Raw genomic sequence first — 18746 nt, forward strand, 5'->3', positions numbered from 1 at the left:
GCAGCCAAGGAAACAGTCAAAAAAACTAAGAGGCAGCCCGTGGAATGGGAGAATATATTTGCAAATGACACTTCAGATAAAAGACTTGTATCCAAGATCTACAAAGAACTTCTCAAACTCAATACGTGAGAAACAAATAAACAAATCATAAAATGGGCAGAAGATATGAACACTTTTCCAATGAAGACATACAAATGGCTAACAGACACATGATAAAATGTTCAAAATCATTAGCCATCAAGGAATTTCAAATCAAAACCACACTAAGATACCACCTTACGCCAGTTAGAATGGCAAAAATTGACAAGGCAAGAAACAACAATTGCAGGAGAGGATGTGGAGAAAGGGGGTCCCTCTTACATTGTTGGTGGGAATGCAAGTTGGTACAGCCACTCTGGAAAAGAGTGTGGAGGTCCCTTAAAAAGTTAAAAATTGAGCTACCCTATGATCCAGCCATTGCACTGCTGGGTATTTACCCCAAAGATACAGACGTAGTGAAGAGAAGGGCCATATGCACCCCAATGTTCATAGCAGGTTTGTCCATAATCGCTAAATCGTGGAAGGAGCCGAGATGCCCTTCAACAGATGACTCGATTAAGAAGCTGGTCCATATATACAATGGAATATTACTCAGCTATCAAAAGGAATGATTTCTCAACATTTGCTGCAACATGGACGGCACTGGAGGAGATAATGCTAAGTGAAATAAGTCAAGCAGAGAAAGACAATTATCATATGTTTTCTCTCATCTATGGAGCATAAGAAGTAGGAAGATCGGTAGGAGAAGAAAGGGAAGAAGAAGGGGGGGTTAAACAGAAGGGGGAATGAACCGTGAGAGACTATCGACTCTGAGAAACAAACTGAGGGCTTCAGAGGGGAGGGGTGTGGGGGAATGGGATAGGCTGGTGATGGGTATTAAGGAGGGCACGTATTGCATGGTGCACTGGGTGTTATACGCAACTAATGAATCATGGAACTTTACATCAAAAACCAGGGATATACTGTATGGTGAGTAACATAATATAAGAAAAAAAACATTAAAAAAATAATGAATGTTGCTATTAACAGTCCTCTCTCACTGTTAACTAGGACTGCTTCATTTTAGTACCGGGGTGTCTGAGTGCGGGGCATGGGAAGCACATCTCCACCTCACAGAGAAGGACTTGGGATATGGGAAGCACATCTCCACCTCACAGAGAAGGGCTTGTGGCCTTAGAGTTTGGCTTTGACTCGGTTGGTACTGGGGAGCCTTTAAAGGTTGAGAGCAGTGAGCGACAGGAGCAAAATCCTGTATGAGGAGGACGAACCTGTTGGTGGCTGTGCAGGCGAGCTGACAGGGAGCCCCAGGGGCCACATGACTCCAGGCTGATGGGCAATGATTTGACCATGAATTCATGGGTTCCCTGGAGCTCTGACACTGGCCACGAGAAGGGTGGGCTGGTATGTTTGGGCGGTGCTTCATCATTCGTGTTCTATTCCCTCTGATAGCTTCACAACAGCCTGCCCTGGGAGCGTGGTGCCCTGTGCATGAGACTGCATGTGAAAAGTAGTGGGGCCCAGCCCCTCTTCAGATTGCTGGTGGGGCACTGGCTAGAACAGGGCAGGTTTTGCTTGCAGTTTCTCACACATAGGGGAACTGAACGCTGGCTAGCTCGAGCTTAGCTGGTCTGAAACGCCAGCACTCAGGGCTAGGCAGAGGCGGTGGGTGGGCGGGCTGGCTCCCACCTCTGGGTCAGGTGATTTTCTGAATGGAGAGACTGAGGATGCTTCTACTCAGTGCAAGGATTCGCTTTCCTCCTCTAGGTGAGAACCTGACTTCTCTTAGCTCTCTGTGCAAGTATGGTTTGTAGTATCACTTTTTTTAAACTCTCGATGAGCTGACATTCCTGAAGATGCCCTGTGTGTAGTTTCCCCATCTCATCTCATCATGCAGGTGGGCCTTCTTCCTTTGTCTGGGCTTTGAATGGCTATTGTTGGAGCTCTAAGCCCCGAGTCCCTGCAGGTCTCGGGGGCACCCAGGGGAGTGGTCACAATCCACATCTTCCCTCCCTGCAGGCATTTGTGCTTTGACGTTGCTCCCAACCAGCATGGGCACAGGAAGCACGGGCATCTTTGTCCTCCCTCTGAGGGACACAGCCCTCTCTTCTCGCCATGTTTCAGACTCTTCCTGCATGCTCACATGACTGTAACACCCTGGGGAAAGGACCCCGTGCTTCTGGAATGCAGTGGGTCTTTTCCTGATGTTTCCAGATCCTGCCGTATACGTACTCCCACGCCCATCCCCTGGTCACTCGACAGAGCTTCTTAGGCTTGTGACAGCCTCTGAGTCTTCACTGGGAAGCACTGCTCACCCTGACCCTCCTTTGTTTGAGGGGCAAGCCCGAGCCCCAGGACAGATCAGGGGTGAGACCCTTGTTGACCACAGCGTTGGGATACTGTCCCTTGGGCATGGCTGTGACACTCGACGGGTGTCAGGAGGGCTGCATGTGCAGGGGAGGCAGCTGGCCCCATGCATGCCGTGTGCTCACACTGTGTGGGTCCAGCCCTGCTCCTCGGGAGCATCCTGGTCAACCACCCCACAGCTGAACAAAGGGAAAGCAGCTTGTAAATTCTGTCTCTGAATCAATGTTCCCGCCCAAGACAGGAAGTACATAAGAGAGGATTTAGACGTGTGGTTGGGAAGAACCAGGGTGTGGGGGCGGGGGACCTTGTCCGGAGCAGGGGTGGAATAAACCAGATAAAAAATGAGCTGATTAGAAGGTGAGGCATTAGGAAGAAAAATGGCAACAACGGGGGCCATGAATAATTTAGAGAGACGATGATGGAGAGCAAGGGTTTGTGAGCTGTCTGCACACACACACACGTTCACTCACATCTGCCCAGAAACATCTGTGAGCCCCAAGTTCCCCACTATAAGCTTATAATCTGTAACATTGTCTGTGCTGACTGCCTCGGGGGCGGTTGCGAGAGAAGATGAGGTCAAGGTCTGGAAAGCCCTGAGCTCCTACGACACACCGTGACTCTTGGTGACTTGCAGCCTAGCCCGGAAGGGGGTATGAACATCTGTGACAGCAGAGTGAGAACGACCAACGAAGCCAGCCTCGCTCGGGTGTGGCCACACCCCGGCTGTGCACAAGGTCGGTGTGACAGGCGTGCTTCAACGACTGCCAGCACAGAGACTCAGAGGGATCCTCCATCGACATGAAAAGGGGCTTTATTGGGATCTACATGGTGGGACTGCAGCAGAGGAGTTAGGGTTCCACTGTCTGTAGTGGTGGTCTCTCCAGCTGTGAGAAACAGACCCAGCGTAACAGCTGAAACACAGTGCAGGGGTGTTTTTATTTTCTCCCATCAAGAGCGGGCCTTGGGCTGCATGGGGTGTTAGTGGCAGCTCCGTGGTACCCAGAGGGTCAGGCTTCTTTTTGCTTTGCCATCTTTAGAGTTTGCCTTGGGGCTGCAAGCTGGCTCCTGGGATGCCAGCTGTCATGTCCACATTCTAGAAGGAAGAAGGCACAGGGTTACATCTTGTGGCCAACTATGCAAGTAACACTAGTCTTTGAAGAACATTCTTAGAAGTTCCTTCTGCTGACGACTTATGCTTAGAATTCATGGAATATCTCTGTACAGGAAAGCCTGGAAAGGTGCTTTTTCAGCTCTATACATTTCTGTCCGTTGCTAAGAAAGGAAGGGGGGGCAGACAGTCGAAGGCAGCTAGCAGTTTCTGCCTTGCTTTCTACAGCAAATCCTGCTGAGGAGTGAAACCCAGAGGAGATGCAATTTCTAGACTAAAATCATGTGACCTTCTGTGTCATGGCTGGCTGCATGCAGAGGGCCTCATGATTCTTCAGAATTGCCCACATCAGAATTAGCAGACATGAGCCCCACGGCTCCGAGGGCCGTTGGCCTCAAGGCCTCAGCTTGTGGTCTGTTTGGGCACCAGCTGAAGGTGCTTGTGGCCACTGGGTCCCCTTTCTGTGGGCTTGGGGTGCTCCATGGCTGCTAGTGTTGCGTATCGAGAAAGCCTGTAAGAGTGAGCTGGTCCTTGCAGCTGGAAAGAGAATAATTTAAATGCCTGTGTATTACAGGGGAAGAGAATAACTCATAAAAGTATTTGTCAGCCTAATTTGGAAAATTATCAGAACATATAGGCACATAATTCTGGAGTCTGTCAGGACTTGGGAACAGCAAGAAGCACCTGGGCTTCAGGAAGAGTAAAGCTTCCAGCCAGCCCGCCTGATTTTTCCTCCTCCTTTCGGCCAAGCGGCAAGCCCGATCCATTAGGGGAAATGAGATGGAATTTGTCCTGACTTTAATAAGCTCTTTGGATTTAGGTCCTCTTGAGAAAGCATCACAACGCCAGGGAGAGCTGGTGCGGCTCCCGCCACCGTGAGGCAGTGTGTGACATGGTGGCTGGTCATTCTCAAAGATCACTCAGGAATGTCCCAGCCTCAGCCTGGGGGCTAGCCAAGCACATGCGGGCAGCCCTTGCTGACACCCACAGGAGACATGTGTGATGGGCAAGCATTGTCCGCAGGGGCAGGGAGCGCCCACCTGCTGCTGGGCACACAGGTTGACTCTCGAGTGTATTTCCTTCACAGAAGCTCCCAGAATTGATGATGAGCAAGTCATCTGTACCTTGAGTTCAACATAATGTGCTATTGATCCCTGAAGTAATTTTGAACCTACTCTTCACCTGTCACATGGCCCATTCTTCTTTTCCATCCCATTTATTATTGAGATCTATAAAAACGACTGGTTTGTCTACTTGGGCTCTTTGCATTGTCAGCATGGGGTAACTTGGACATGTGGGGATTATTTAATATAAACTTTCTCACACACACACCCCCGCTCTTCATACTCCGCCTGCCCATCCACTATTCTGCCATTATCCTGTCTGCCAATTCCATTGACTAGATTTTCTTAGCCGTGCCTCCAAGACCCTCTCTGCTCTAGACCTTTTAAAATGTGACATATTAACTTACAAATCGAGCAGCAAAACCGTAAGTCCCAGCCATGTGAACGTTCCAAGGGGGTGAGAGGAAATGTCCCTCCTGCCACAGGAGTTGCGGCCCAAAAGCCGGCTCATTTGGAATCAGCTCGTCAGATTTCCATCATGATTTCCCAAAATGAAATGGAAAATAACTTAAATTGACTCAGGAATTTCTTTCAAAACGCTCTGGCAATCCATATGCTTTCAGTTGCAAGTGGAAAAAAAGCCATAACGTGTAAGTTCTGCATAACTTAAATGCCCATTTTTCTTACTGCCAATGTCGACATCAGCAACTTTCCTATCATTTAGGAGAAGGAGAGTACTATAGTCATTTGAAGCAACAAGGGGTCCAAATCTAATGCTGAGGCAGTGTTTGGCCTCCGAGTTCATGTTTTGTTAAAAACGGTTCAACTTCCCGTGAGAGACCCGTGCAGACACAGTGTGACTGCCAGGTTCTCAGGGGAGCCTGAGCATGGAATCCTGTGGGAGCATGAGTGTGAGAGATGACCACTAGATCCTAAAATATGCCCGTGTAGATGAGCGAACTTCCATCTGTTTCTTAACTGTGGTCACAAAGACACAGATGCTGGTGTTTCTATAAAGGGTCTAAAGACAAATGATAGTATAAATCATCATTTTGAACACAATAAGGTTTTAATTTTTTCTGGTTTTACTTCTTTATCATTTTTTCCTGTAACAGGTATTTTTGTGCTATAATGATTGATTCTGGTTTCTGAACATTACCTTCTAATGAAAAAGAAATATTTCATATTTAAAGAGAGATGGGAAAAACGTTGGGTTATCCACATTTCTGAAACATTAGGAAAAGCTCCTAAATGTTCACTTGGGCTTTGAAAGGTTTTCTAAAGTAAGGATTATAAATGAACACTCGGTTGGCAAGCTCCATTCTCATCTCCTCTTAGGAAGTTGTCAATGTGGCATAAATAACATTGCACGAAAGATCTGTTTCTCAATCCTTGAGACGTCCTAGACCTCGGGCTGCACCTACAGAATAGGATAATGTTGCAGATTCTCCCAGAATGAGCTACAACATTAATTAAGAAGTGCACAAAATGATGTGGGATGTTCCATCAGGAATGGGCTCAATTCAGTCTTTTAGAATTTTCAGGAAAGAAGAAAGGCTAGGAAGCTAGCAGTTTGGAGGAAGCCACCCTGTAAGAGGTTTTGTTATCCTCTGCTATGCACGCACATGCTATGCCTCACCTTGGTCATACCCCCGGCAGTCTTGAGAGAGAAGCTTCACTGCTCCTATTCCACAGAGATAAATGGGAGCTCTAAGAGGTAATGAACTTACCCAAAGTCACATAGCTGGAAAAGGCTGGAATTTGTGTTTTTTTTCAATCTGCATGTATCAAACATGGACAGAAATTACTTCCAGATTTTCAGCGCAGGTTGGATATAGAATGGAAAAGAAGCAAGATCTCATCTTAACTTCTGTTCACATGGTAGGTGGATTTGCAGGAGTCTGTGGACATTTTGGACTACAGTCTACAATAGGACATCTATTTGACATTGAAACCCAGGACACACACACAGACACAGACAAACACAGAGCTGGATCAAAAGGTTCATAGGGATCTGGTGGGGAAAGTATGGGACAAGGGGGCTAAGAGAAGGGTGACACCGCTGGGTTCTGGCCCAGTTGTGTGGGACTGAGGGTGCATAGGGGGCGTGCAGGGGGCCCGCGTGGGGTGTCGGAGGAGAGAGGAGCCTGGCTTGGCTGAAGGGTACTTTCTGCATTCATCTGTAGGAAGGCACAATGGAGCCCCTTTACATGTGTTGATGGGGTGGGGAGGGAGGTGGGGAGGGACAGATGTTACGAGCACCCCCCCCTTATAGCTCTTCATTATGTGGATGTTTTCCTCTATTTCGTTTATTTGAAGAAGAGGCCAGCGCAGCACCTCTGTTCCAGCCACAGCCATGTCCAACTGAACATCAGATTTCATTTTTCGGAGGATGTTTATTAAAAAATAAAAAGTGGCAAAAGAAGGCAACTCCTTCCAAAGAAGAGAGTTAAGACTCCTGCTTGAATTCCTCACTTACGAAACACACACACACACACACTTGTTGCCAGTTAAGCAAGCCAACAGACATAGTGGGGACACCTCCCATTAAGCTCTGTGGCCAGGAAACAGAACTTTAAGTGCATTCCCCCATTAGGTAAAAAGAGAAATTGGAAATTTCCTTTTTGGAAATTGAGAAAACTGGAAGCAATGTCATCTTTTTAGAATTTTCTAACAGAGTCACAATTTTTTGTTAGCTGGGGAGCCTATCGATGCTGTTCAGAGCATGCACTGTGTTATGGAAAGGTGGAAGGAGGGCAGATGGCTTGGACTGGCCAGTGCTGGAGGCACCCGCCCCCCCCCCCACCTGTGCTCTCCTGCTGAGGGCACCTCCCGTGGCTCCACATCTTGCAGGCCTCCTTTTCCAAAGCTCCAAGTGATAAGAACTCACGAGTGGGGCAGGGAGGGGGGGGCAACACAGTAAAGAGGAAACAGAATATAAATTTTAAGACTAGATGTTGCCAGCTGGTTCCAGCAGAGCTAGAGGACAGCAGATATGGACAGGAATCCAAGAAGCAGAGACACTGAGAGTATAAAAGGAGCAAAAAACTTTCTTTGCTGCTCTATCGATCAAGAAAAGAACAAGTCCGTTCAAAAATCTATCAGATCGTCTTTCTGGAAACTAAACCCAGAGGAATATGAGCTGGATTCGACAACCATTCTATTTTACCATCTCCCTGACTCAGAGAGTGGCCCTTGTCAGTGTTTGAGCTTATCCATAAAATGTCTTTTGAAAGTTTCACCCAGATGAGTATATTTGCTGAGGCTGTTTCCACCTTTGCTTCCTTTTTTGTTTTTGTTTTTGTTTTTTTAAAGATTTTATTTATTTGTGAGAGAGCACGAGAGGCAGGAGGGTCAGAGGGAGAAGCAGACTCCCCGGTGAGCAGGGAGCCTGATGCGGTATTCCATCCTGGGATCCTGGGACTCCGGGATCATGACCTCTGAGCCAAAGGCAGTGGCTTAACCAACTGAGCCACCCAGGCGCCCTGCTTCCTTTTTTTTTTTTTTTTTAATTTTTTTTATTATATTATGTTAGTCACCATACAGTACATCCCTGGTTTCTGACGTAAAGTTCCATGATTCATTAGTTGCGTATAACACCCAGTGCACCATGCAATACGTGCCCTCCTTACTACCCATCACCAGCCTACCCCATTCCCCCACCCCCTCCTCTCTGAAGCCCTCAGTTTGTTTCCCAGAGTCCATAGTCTCTCATCCTGCTTCCTTTTTTAATTAGGAGTTGTGTTAGGGAGCTTGGTCTGAGTGGCGCTGAGCAGCGGGTGCTGAATCCGCCGTCTGCAAGTGATGCCGGCAGTTGCCAGAACAGGTGAGGCTTCTCTGCGGGGATGCCCCGAGCTCTGCTCTCGGGCAGGACAACCAACACCCTTGTCTTCATGCTCTCCTACTTAAAGCTTGAAATACTGCATGTGGTATGATTAAAAAGATCTTGGTGTAGCACATTCAGGGCCTGCCCAAGGGAGTCATGAGGCCGGGGCAGCTCAGGAGGAGCCTGGTGTCCCTGCCGGGCACGTGGCCTGCACTTCCTCAGTCTGTGCTGAGCGAGTGGGTCCCTCGGCTCCTCTCTGTTCTCCTCCTGTTCCTCCTTTTCCACTGATTCTGCCCCTGCTTGTTCTCAGTAGAGTAGGTAAGGGAGAAGGAGGTGTGTATAAATCTCCCACTGCCTGTTTTTGGTTCTCGCCATGGCCGGGATGCAGCTGAGCAAAACAATTTACATGCTCAGACCTAGGAGGCCTTTTGCACCTCAAAGTCCCTTGCCTCTTCTGAGTTTTTGCTGGCATTTCCTTCGAGTTCAGCCTGCAGGCCCCAGCCTGGGCTCCCACTTCCCTTCCCTGGTTAGAACTTTCCACGCACATCTGACCCAAGGAGAAGGGGGCCCTCGTGTTAACTGGTGACTTTAGGTTTCATTGCAAGAACCAGGAGCTGTGGGACACCTGAGTTTCATGGAGATTCTGGACACGTCGCTCAAGGTCAGCTTGTAAGAGCCCCTGGAGAAAAATGGCATCATTACAGGTTAGTATCCCTGTCTTTGGAAAAAGGAAAAACAATCTCACCCCAAAAGGGAGATGGGCATCGCTGTAAACAGCCCAGCTGGCTGGGGGACGGGCACCAGAAGCCTCTCAGGGAAGTGGACACATCTGCCTGGCTGTCGGCAGAGGGCAGAGAGCTCAGTCACCACACCCGGCACTGACCCCTGCCCAAACCTGGACCTCACAGTGCAGCCCGTGTGTCCTGGCTCCCACACCCTTTGTGCTCCACCCAGTGTCCCCTGGGGACTCGAAGTGAGGACAGCCAGGCTGCCAGGCAGACTGCTCACGGGCTGCAGGTGTCTGTTGTGGGGCTTCGATGATTTTTTTTTAGAACAGAAGAGCTTTAACCTGAAAAGTGGAAGCTTAATTTAAATCTTGGCTTCAAAATAAAAAAATCTGGGTGGCTTCGGCCTCAGAGGAAGGTGGGAGCCTTACCTTATCTTCCAGACCCTCCATTTCTTCGTGGGCCTGCAGGGAGGAGGCACTAGGGCCACAGCCTCCAGCGGCCCCTTCCATTTCCTGAGCATTACTTGAAACGTCAAGCCAGCCGCTCATGTTTCCACACCTCAGCCACTCAGTCTGGGACACAGTCTGTGGCAGGCGCTCTCTGGGACTCTGCCTGCAGCACCTCCTGCCATGCCTGGGGCTTCTGCCTCCGTCCTCTCAACCTGCATCCTGCGGCTTCAGGGATGTGTGTTCCTGATGTTCCTGATGGGATCGGGCTCTGCCCACCTTCTTGAATGTGGGATCGGAGTGAACGCCACCACCTTAATTTCCGTAATTTCCCTCATTGGTCTTCATGCTGTACCTGCTCCCGTATCACAGAAACCACCAGAAACTCAGCTTCACAAAGACAGGCTGTGTCCACAGACAGGCGTATAGCACCCCCTCACCCTGAACTTCGGAACAGCTCAAGCTTAAGCTCCCCATTGTCCCCCAGGGACAAAGGCGGGAGGTGCCCAGCATCACTGTGTCGCGGTGCTGTGTCTGAGGCTCCAGGCCGTGTCCTGGGTGCCTGAGGGCATAGCCTGGGGACTGCGTTCCTCCCCTAAACTCTTTTCTCTCCCATTAGTCAGGGAACTTCCTGGTGCCAACCCCTCCTGCTTCTTGTCTCAAAACCACACATAGTCGCCTGTGCTGGGCCAGGGCCCCCTGCAGACCACCCCTACAGACCCCAGAGGGCACCTCTGCTCTGAAGCCGCCTGTGCCCCTCACTTCTAACCAGAGTGCATGTATGGGTCTGGTTCTGCCCTCAGACCTAATGCTTTGAAATAGTCACCATCAGGAACAACGTAGCTCCAGGAAAGGGGAGAAGTCACTACTGAAAGTGCAGTGCAGGAACCAGGTAGCTCATTCTCCAGTCTCTCAGCACAGGATCACCTGCGAGAGGCCTCCTGTCTCCCGGAGCAGAAGAACCGAACATGGTGCGGGGTGGGCAGAGAAGGGAGCCCGTTCAGTTTAACTTTAAGCCATACAGAGGGAGGAAAAAGCAAGCCAGGCAGTGCTAGGGAAAACAAAAAAGCTGAAACACCAAAAGTGCATAGACGGAGGCTGCCCTTGGAAGCAAAGACTCTCAGCAGACGCCTCGGGGACCGGTCAGGCCCGTGGCTGGAATGAGAGCTGCGCTCACCATCGATTTCGGAGGCAGAGTGTCCACGGCTGCCTGCTTGGCCCGCGGACTTCACGAGGGCCAAGCCTCAGAACCCTGGCTAGGCCTGGGTAGACGTATGCACACCGAGACTTCCTTCCTTCAGATACACACGTGGTCATTGGTGAACACAACACACAGCTCATTCCTGGTGTAAAGCTTTGGGGAAGCCATGGGCACACGTCATCACCGAGCAGGGCCAGCATATCCCAGATGAGCGGTGGTTGCCAATATTCCATTTATGAGCCTCTGTTCTCACCAGCTAATAGGGCTTAATGAACTCCTTTTTGTATTTTATTTCAACAAATCCATGTCATTAAAGTAGCAGTCTCCGTGGAGCTTGGCCTTTTCACGGCTGCCCGCTGGGGTCCTGGGCTGGCAACACCACCGTGACCTCAGAGCTGTGGGCGATGCTCTGCAGTCCCTCCCAGCAGCGGCACGGTCCCCATCCCCATCTCGCTCTGTCTGGCCCATGCTGTTGCCTTTTCCATGCATGCTATGACGTATGCCCAGCATCCAGGAGCTCTGGGAAGGCTGCGGAGGAAGAGGGCCTACGGGAGCTGAACTCAGTGGCTGTTGTCTCCTGGGCCTCACTACTCGTTCTTCCAGCCACCTCCCCGGTGACCCCTGCCCTCGGTGCAGCCTTCTCTCTGCCCCCACAGACAGGCCAGCACCCACCATGGATGGGCTCTGGGTGGGGCGTGCCGGCAGCGACACAGAGTCTATCCCAGACTGCAGGCCGAGTATCTCACCGAGGAGCACAAGAAAAGCTGGGTCTGTGGGCAAACCCAGCCTCTGAAAACCACGGACCATCCTTCCAGAGCCTCCTCCTTACTGCAGCTGCCCTTGGAATGGCTGTGGGGTGGACGACAGCGGTCCAGTGTGGTCCTCCGCATGGGGCACCAGGTGGTCCAGACACCTGGGGGAGCCGTAACTTAGCAGCCACGATGCACAGTGAGCAGCCCCGGGCCTCTCTGTCAGTTCGGCATCAGAAAGAGGCAGCCCCAAGGAGGGGCGGCTGGCCCACCGAGCATATTGCTCATCGTGCTTATTGTGAATTCCAGCGTCTTACACTCTCCCTGCATAAACTCTGATTTATGAGGGCCAGGAGGCAGACGGACAGCTTGTGATTGGACGTACTGCTCTCTTGTGGAGAATTTACTTCAGATCAACAGAAAATGGTTTCTGAAGCTCCTGCGGTCATTAGTCTCAATTACGCAGCCTTCAGAGCAGGTAAGACACCTGCCTGCTGAAGGTGCCCAGCTCCGGCCGGGGCAGCCCCTCCACCTCCCCTGGCAGGCTGGAGCAGGTGGAATGTTCCTGAGCTGCCACACACCCCCAAGGAGCATGCCCCCTGAGGAGCAGTGCAGGAATCCAAGCGCCTCTCTACCGGCCACGTGCCCCCCCGCTTTGTCCATCTGTGTGTGGCAAGCCTCCCATGCCGTTCCCTGTGATGTGTCCAGGCTGTGCTTTCTGCCACAGGGGCTTTGCTTGTGTCTTTTGGTCTTGTCCACGTCCACAACACCAGCCCACCCACATATCAAGGTGACGTCACAGACCCCAGCAACGCTGCCCTGGAGGGTGCTTGAAGCGCTGGGATTGGGATCCAGGTTACCATGATGAACAACATGCCGTATTTTTGTAAATTTTGGTCAAGATCAGATTTTAAAAAATAAAATTGGTAGACAAGCTTGGAACATAAAGCCCTGTCCTCCTGTACATTCAGGGAAGACTCTTTGGATCAAACCGTTCAGCCATGTATCAGGTGTGACCCACTGAGGTCAGGGGGGCGGTCAGGTGTGCACACACACATCAGTGCTTCAGAGAGAAGGCTGTGTGTGGACGGAGGCTCTGTGGGGAAGTGTGGAGCCCGGGCCAACCCTAGAAACCCTTGCTAGTTTCCAGCAAGTTCACGAACCTCTCTGCGCTTGAGCATTCTCAGTTGCAAACGGGGATAGTGACTTGGAAGTTCTGCTGTGAGGACTGAATGAACTAACGTAGGCCACATGCTCACAGCACCACAGGAACGTCGGGAACACTGGGGATACTTGAAGCTATTGATACTCATTGCCCAGAAGGTTTGATTTTTAATTGTTCCATTAGATCCAAAATTCTGAATTAACAAAATGGAAAGAACTGGTTGGTCTGGTGCACTGAGGTGGGGGAAGGCTGGACGTGGGGCAAGGGGCGTGAGGAGGGAGAGTCTGAGGTCCAGAGGGAGCAGGGCAGCAGGCAGGAGAAGCGAGGTCTGGGGGAACCCACAGCCCAGAGGGGCTGCACAGAGCCCAGGGACGTGGGTGGAGACCAGAGGTAATGGGGGAGATGCCGTGTGCGTGGAGGCACCAGACAGCCATGGCCAGTGCCCCTCTGCTGCCCTCCCTGGATGTCGCATCAGCACTGCCCATCCTGGGGGCTCGGTGTCCACGCACGAGTTGGTGGGCTGTGGGACTGCAGATGGGCAGCAGATTCTGACAGTTTTTTTTTTTAATATTAAAGTCCCTGAGATGCTCTCTAAGTTCTTGTTTACCTGCAAGCACAAGTTCCTAACTATATTTATTGCTTCCATCAGAATGAACTTTACGACACCTTTTGGTGTTCTGGAATCCCCGAGTTTAATGACCGGAAAGAAGGAAGCGCATTTTCAGCCATCGCCCTTGCCTTGGGACCCATGAGTGCCTTCCATCACTGTATCGTGCTTTAGGAGATGCTCTGCCTGGTCTCTAACCACATAAGCTCCCTTCCATGGGGGTTGATTCAGGATCTTGCTGGGGCTTTTGAGTCTAAAATCGTGGTGAAATCCGGGGCTGAATAAATTGTGGTCATGAGGCCCCACTGGACTGAACAGAGACCAGGGGAAAATCACATTTCTCCAGGAAAATAGGAGGTTCAGAAAGTGGGGACCCAGCAGAATCAGACACTCTTCCAGGGGAAGAGCAGATTTGCGGTCCCTCTTCTTACTCTTACTGCCAGGACTCTGGCCATGGGATCTTTCAGGAAACCCCATCCTGCCCCTCTCTCCTGCCCCCCCCCCGGACATTCACCACCTTCCATGGATCACCGTCCGACTCATCCTCCAGGAAAGGCCACAGACAAGTTCCCTGAGGCTACCTGGTGCCCAGATGAAATGGCCAGTGACATGAGAACAAATGGGACAAGCGTTGGGGTCAGAGAGATGGGACCTTGAACCCCAGCTCTGCCACGTCGCAGCGGGATGGCCACAGGCAAGCCACCCAGCTCAGGTGCTTTGACTGTGACGCACGGAGGTTACTGCCTGCTCTGAGGGGTTGCTAGAGAATTAGAACACCTTGTCATATTGACTTATTTAAGATGTGTGCACCTCTGCTTTCTCTAGCCATGAGGTACTTTACAAATGAAATCCCCTCTGGTATCTGCCAGCCCTCCAGGCCGCAGGGACTGTGTCCCTGGCCTCCATGTGTACTGTCTGCCCATGTCGAGTTCCCTCCCTGAAGCCTCTCTTCAGCTCACCAGCTACTTCTCCGAGAATATCTCGGTGGGTTCCGTGGTCGAGGCAGGCTCCAACTTGCCTAAACTCAGAGCAACATGGCCCTTGAGACTGTCACTGGGATAGGTGAAATCTCTGGAACATCCCTCACCTAATTCTCTTTGGTTGGGTGCAAGCTGAACCCAGGCTTTCTATGCCACGAGACTCCAGGTTTCCTTGTCCAGCCTTTTGCCCTTTGCCTGGCCGCAGGCCAGACGTCAGAGATGAGCAAGAGGCTGGAGCACCATGTCCGGTGAGGAGTCGGCCGTCCAAGGACTCATCACACTGAAAGCAGGGGGCGATTTCAGAGTGAGCCTGGGGTGCCAGCAGAACATAGGGAGGAGGGACCGCCCTGGCTTGGGGAGCGGTGGAGGCCCAGGAGGAGGTGGCATCGCGCCCCATCTCCAGGAGCCATGAAGGTTGGGCAGGGCAGGCAACAGCGGAGCGGCTTTCCAGGATTGAGGATTTGGCTCCTACCAAACACTTCGTGGCGGGACACCAGTATTTTCTTTTTTGATCCACTTAATCACATCATCTTTGCAGAAAACTTTTCTTTAAATTCTGACTGCTTTGAAAGCACACCAGGAAGGTTGTATCACTTGGCATTATTTTCAGTGAATTACGGAAGGAAAGACCCTAATCCTTGGAGGAGCACGCGTTGCCAGGCCCTGTACTAAGCCGATGCTCAGATGTGGGTTAAAGTTCTAGAAAGCAGCTTTTATAAGTATTTCTGGTTCTGCTTTGTTTAATTAGTAATTGTTGACTGTAGAGAGAGCAAAACCTTGCTACCCGCATTTTTATGGTGCACAAAGAAGGGGAGAATGCAAATGTTTTATGTTTTCGTTTGCCGCTCCCGTTTGCCTTCTCGCTCTCTCTGTAAACCCCTGCCATCTGCAACCATTCTCTGTGCTCTAATAGCCAAGATACCATCTAGTCTTCTCTAAAGGCTGCTTCGAGCAGGTTTCCTGTAATGAAGATGCTGGTGGTAGAGATAAATCTGTTTCCATTCCAAAAAATGGGAAGGGGAAAAACCCCGCTTAGTGCTTGTTTGTGCATAATAGTGCCATTTTCTTAAAGACCTGTTTTAGACAGTGTTATGGGCTAATAAAGAACCAGTCTGCCCACAGCTCTCTGGGTAACTACAGAGCAGTGGGGATGGCGCAGGTGGGGCGTCATGGATGCCCGGGTGGCTGAGAGTGAGGATTTCCCATTTGAGATCCAAGTCTGCAGCTCCCACAAGTTAATCTAAAAATAGACCAAGCACATTTTCTTGCTGGGTAGATTCAGATAAAATTGAGCTCCTACATACCCAGGATTTGTGGGATTTGTTGCTAATGTTAGGGATTTACATTTCTGTTATACCTCTGCCGGCTTAATCTGATCATTCCAAAATGCTCAGAACTGGTTGCTCTTTCAAGGACAACTTGATTAGCTAAAAATTAGACCTTTATTTATTGAAGCCTTTGGACTTTGGGCACCAATCTGTTTTACTCATCCTTTGCAGTTCCTTCAGACGTTCCTGAAAACACGTCTGCTGAGGCCGTCAGCTCCACCCAGATTTTACTGACGTGGGCTTTGGTGCCTGAACAGGACCAGAACGGGCTCATACTGGGCTACAAGGTATGTGTCAGAGGTGACCGTCCTGTGCTTAGACTGTGCAGGTGCTCCTGCGTGTCACTCCCTTAGACTAAGGAGCGCAGGGCGTCTTCCAGACCTGCAGCACCGTCCTGTGTTGTGATGTTCACATCTGTTTTCTCCTCTAAACTTCCTTGCCATCTGGTGACGAGGCACGACTACAACCTCCTAACATAGGCCCAAACAACACATGGGTAGGAGCCGGCTACTTAAGCTCGAGCCTCTGCTTCCTGGCTTGTACAACGGGAGTCATCATGGTGGCTGACTCTGATCTGGTCTGAGAGGGAAGGGGGTTTGATTTTGTGAGCTGCGGTGTGCTCCTAGCGTGTGCTGAGTGGGTGTTCTTAGCTACCTGCATGCTGGTGCGCACACCAGCATCCTGGGCCATCCAGGGCAATGGCGACAGCAGGAGGGGCGAGCACCTTTCTGCCTCTTGGGGGGCCCTTGCTGGGTTTAGTCTTACCTGCACTTATCCACCTGTGCTTTTGTTTACATCACTTCCCCCGAGCAGTGGGACGGATTTTCCTGGATGTGGCCCATAGGGCCCCACACCTGTCTGTTACTCCCTGTACAGCCTTCCAGCATCGGAACTCCAGGCTTTCCTTGGTTTTGATCCCCAGCCTCTGGTTTTCCCCCTCCTGTTCTCGTGGGCATTCAGTTGCTCCCCCAGGCCCTGCTGGACGTGGGGATCTCACTGGGCAGGTGTAGTGACCACAACTCCACAGCACATACCTGGGTCCTGGAGAAGAGAGCTTGCCCTGCTGTTTTCAAGCTCCTCCCTGAGGTCCGCCATCTCTTATGGCCTTCTGGGTCCTGGACTAAGGGACCAGTTCAGGAAGGATGAGCTGCGAGTGAGGACTTAGCAAACCAGCAGGAGCAGGCAGGGCCGTGGACTGGAGTTTCCCAGGGTGCTGTGTCTGTGCATGGGCAGCAGCACAGAGCCCAGGGGGACTGTGGCCCAGGGTGCAGGGAATTCCAGCAACTCTCTCGAGACAGGAGCCCAATTTCCCAAGAACCTGGGAAACCGAGGGGGCGCTGGCTCCTTCTGTAGGAAGCACAGTGTCGGTGTTTATGACCAAGTCCTCGTTCTAGTGGATGTGGTTGGTGTGCCTGCTGTCGTGTGCCTCAGCTCTGGGAAATCACGGCTCAGGGGAGCTCCCCCTGCCATGGGCTGGGTCCTAACTCAGCTCCTCTTCTGCTCTGGAGCACGTCTTCCCCACTAAATACCAGCATATGGAAACTAGATCCATAAGCCTTAAACACCGCTGCTGTGGGGGAGAAGCCGCAGTTGCTGGTCCTTGCCCTGTGGTTGAGAGGCCCCCTCCTGGCACCCTGCATCCCCATGACCATGCACGCTTGTGTGTGGATGCTCCAGATTCTGTTCCGGGCCAACGACCTGGACCCCCGAGCCCCGCAGTCCCATCGTGCAAGGGAACCACACGCAGTCGGCGCTGCTGGCCGGTCTCCAGAAGTTCATGCTATGCAAGCTCCGGGTGCTGACGTTTGTCCGCATTGGCAACGGAGTCCCCAGCTCTCCCCTCATCCTAGAGTGGACCGAGGATGACAGTATGGTAGCGGTGTGCTTGAACAGCCCAAACAACGGAGACAGTTGTCATTTTTTTTTAATAATGATTTTTATTATATTATGTTAGTCACCATACAGTACATCCCCGGTTTTCGATGTAAGGCTCGATGATTCATTAGTTGTGTATAACACCCAGTGCACCATGCAATACGTGCCCTCCTTACTACCCATCACCGGTCTATCCCATTCCCCCACCCCCCTCCCCTCTGTAGCCCTCAGTTTGTTTCTCTGAGTCCATAGTCTCTCATGTTTCATTCCCCCTTCTGATTACCCCCCCTTTCTTTATCCCTTTCTTCCCCTACTGATCATTCTAGTTCTTATGTTCCATAGATGAGAGAAATCATATGATAGTTGTCTTTCTCTGCTTGACTTATTTCACTAAGCATTATCTCCTCCAGTGCCGTCCATGTTGTAGCAAATGTTGAGAACTCGTTCTTTCTGATTGCTGAGTAATATTCCATTGTATATATGGACCACAACTTCTTAATCCAGTCATCTGTTGCAGGGCATCTCGGCTCCTTCCACGATGTAGCTATTGTGGACATTGCTGCTATGAACATTGGGGTGCATATGGCCCTTCTCTTCACTACGTCTGTATCTTTGGGGTAAACACCCAGTAGTGCAATGGCTGGATCATAGGGTAGCTCAATTTTGAACTTTTTAAGGGACCTCCACACGGTTTTCCAGAGTGGCTGTACCAACTTGCATTCCCACCAACAATGTAGGAGGGATCCCCTTTCTCCACATCCTCTCCAACAATTGTTGTTTCTTGCCTTGTCTATTTTTGCCATTCTAACTGGCGTAAGGTGGTATCTCAGTGTGGTTTTGATTTGAATTTCCTTGATGGCTAATGATTTTGAACATTTTTTCATGTGTCTGTTAGCCATTTGTATGTCTTCATTGGAAAAGTGTCTGTTCATATCTTCTGCCCATTTTTTGATTTGTTTATTTGTTTCTCGTGTATTGAGTTTGAGAAGTTCTTTGTAGATCTTGGATACCAGTCCTTTATCTGTGGTGTCATTTGCAAATATCTTCTCCCATTCCGTGGGCTGCCTCTTAGTTTTTCTGACTGTTTCCTTGGCTGTGCAGAAACTTTTAATCTTGATGAAGTCCCATAAATTCATTTTATCTTTTGTTTCTCTTGCCTTTGGGGATGTATCATGAAAAAGGTTGCTTTGGCCGATGTCGTAGAGGTTGCTGCCTATGTTCTCCTCTATTTTTTGATGGATTCCTGTCTCACATCGAGGTCTTTCA

At 50.6% G+C, this 18746-nt stretch overlaps 1 long non-coding RNA gene across 2 annotated transcripts in view; it reads left to right on the plus strand.

The window, feature by feature from the left end:
- Window positions 1-18746, plus strand: part of LOC148107262 (uncharacterized) — a 66032-nt gene that overhangs the window by 36920 nt on the left and 10366 nt on the right. For both annotated transcript variants that reach the window (XR_015722750.1, XR_015722751.1), the window contains exons 3-6: window positions 8312-8401; window positions 8994-12003; window positions 13340-14281; window positions 15777-15892. This is a non-coding gene — a long non-coding RNA (uncharacterized LOC148107262). The remainder of the gene's footprint in view (window positions 1-8311; window positions 8402-8993; window positions 12004-13339; window positions 14282-15776; window positions 15893-18746) is intronic.

Source organism: Ursus americanus, chromosome 33, assembly GCF_024610735.1.
Source record: "Ursus americanus isolate L20-20 chromosome 33, mUrsAme1.1.p, whole genome shotgun sequence".
In the NCBI taxonomy this organism is placed as follows: Eukaryota; Metazoa; Chordata; class Mammalia; order Carnivora; family Ursidae; genus Ursus; species Ursus americanus.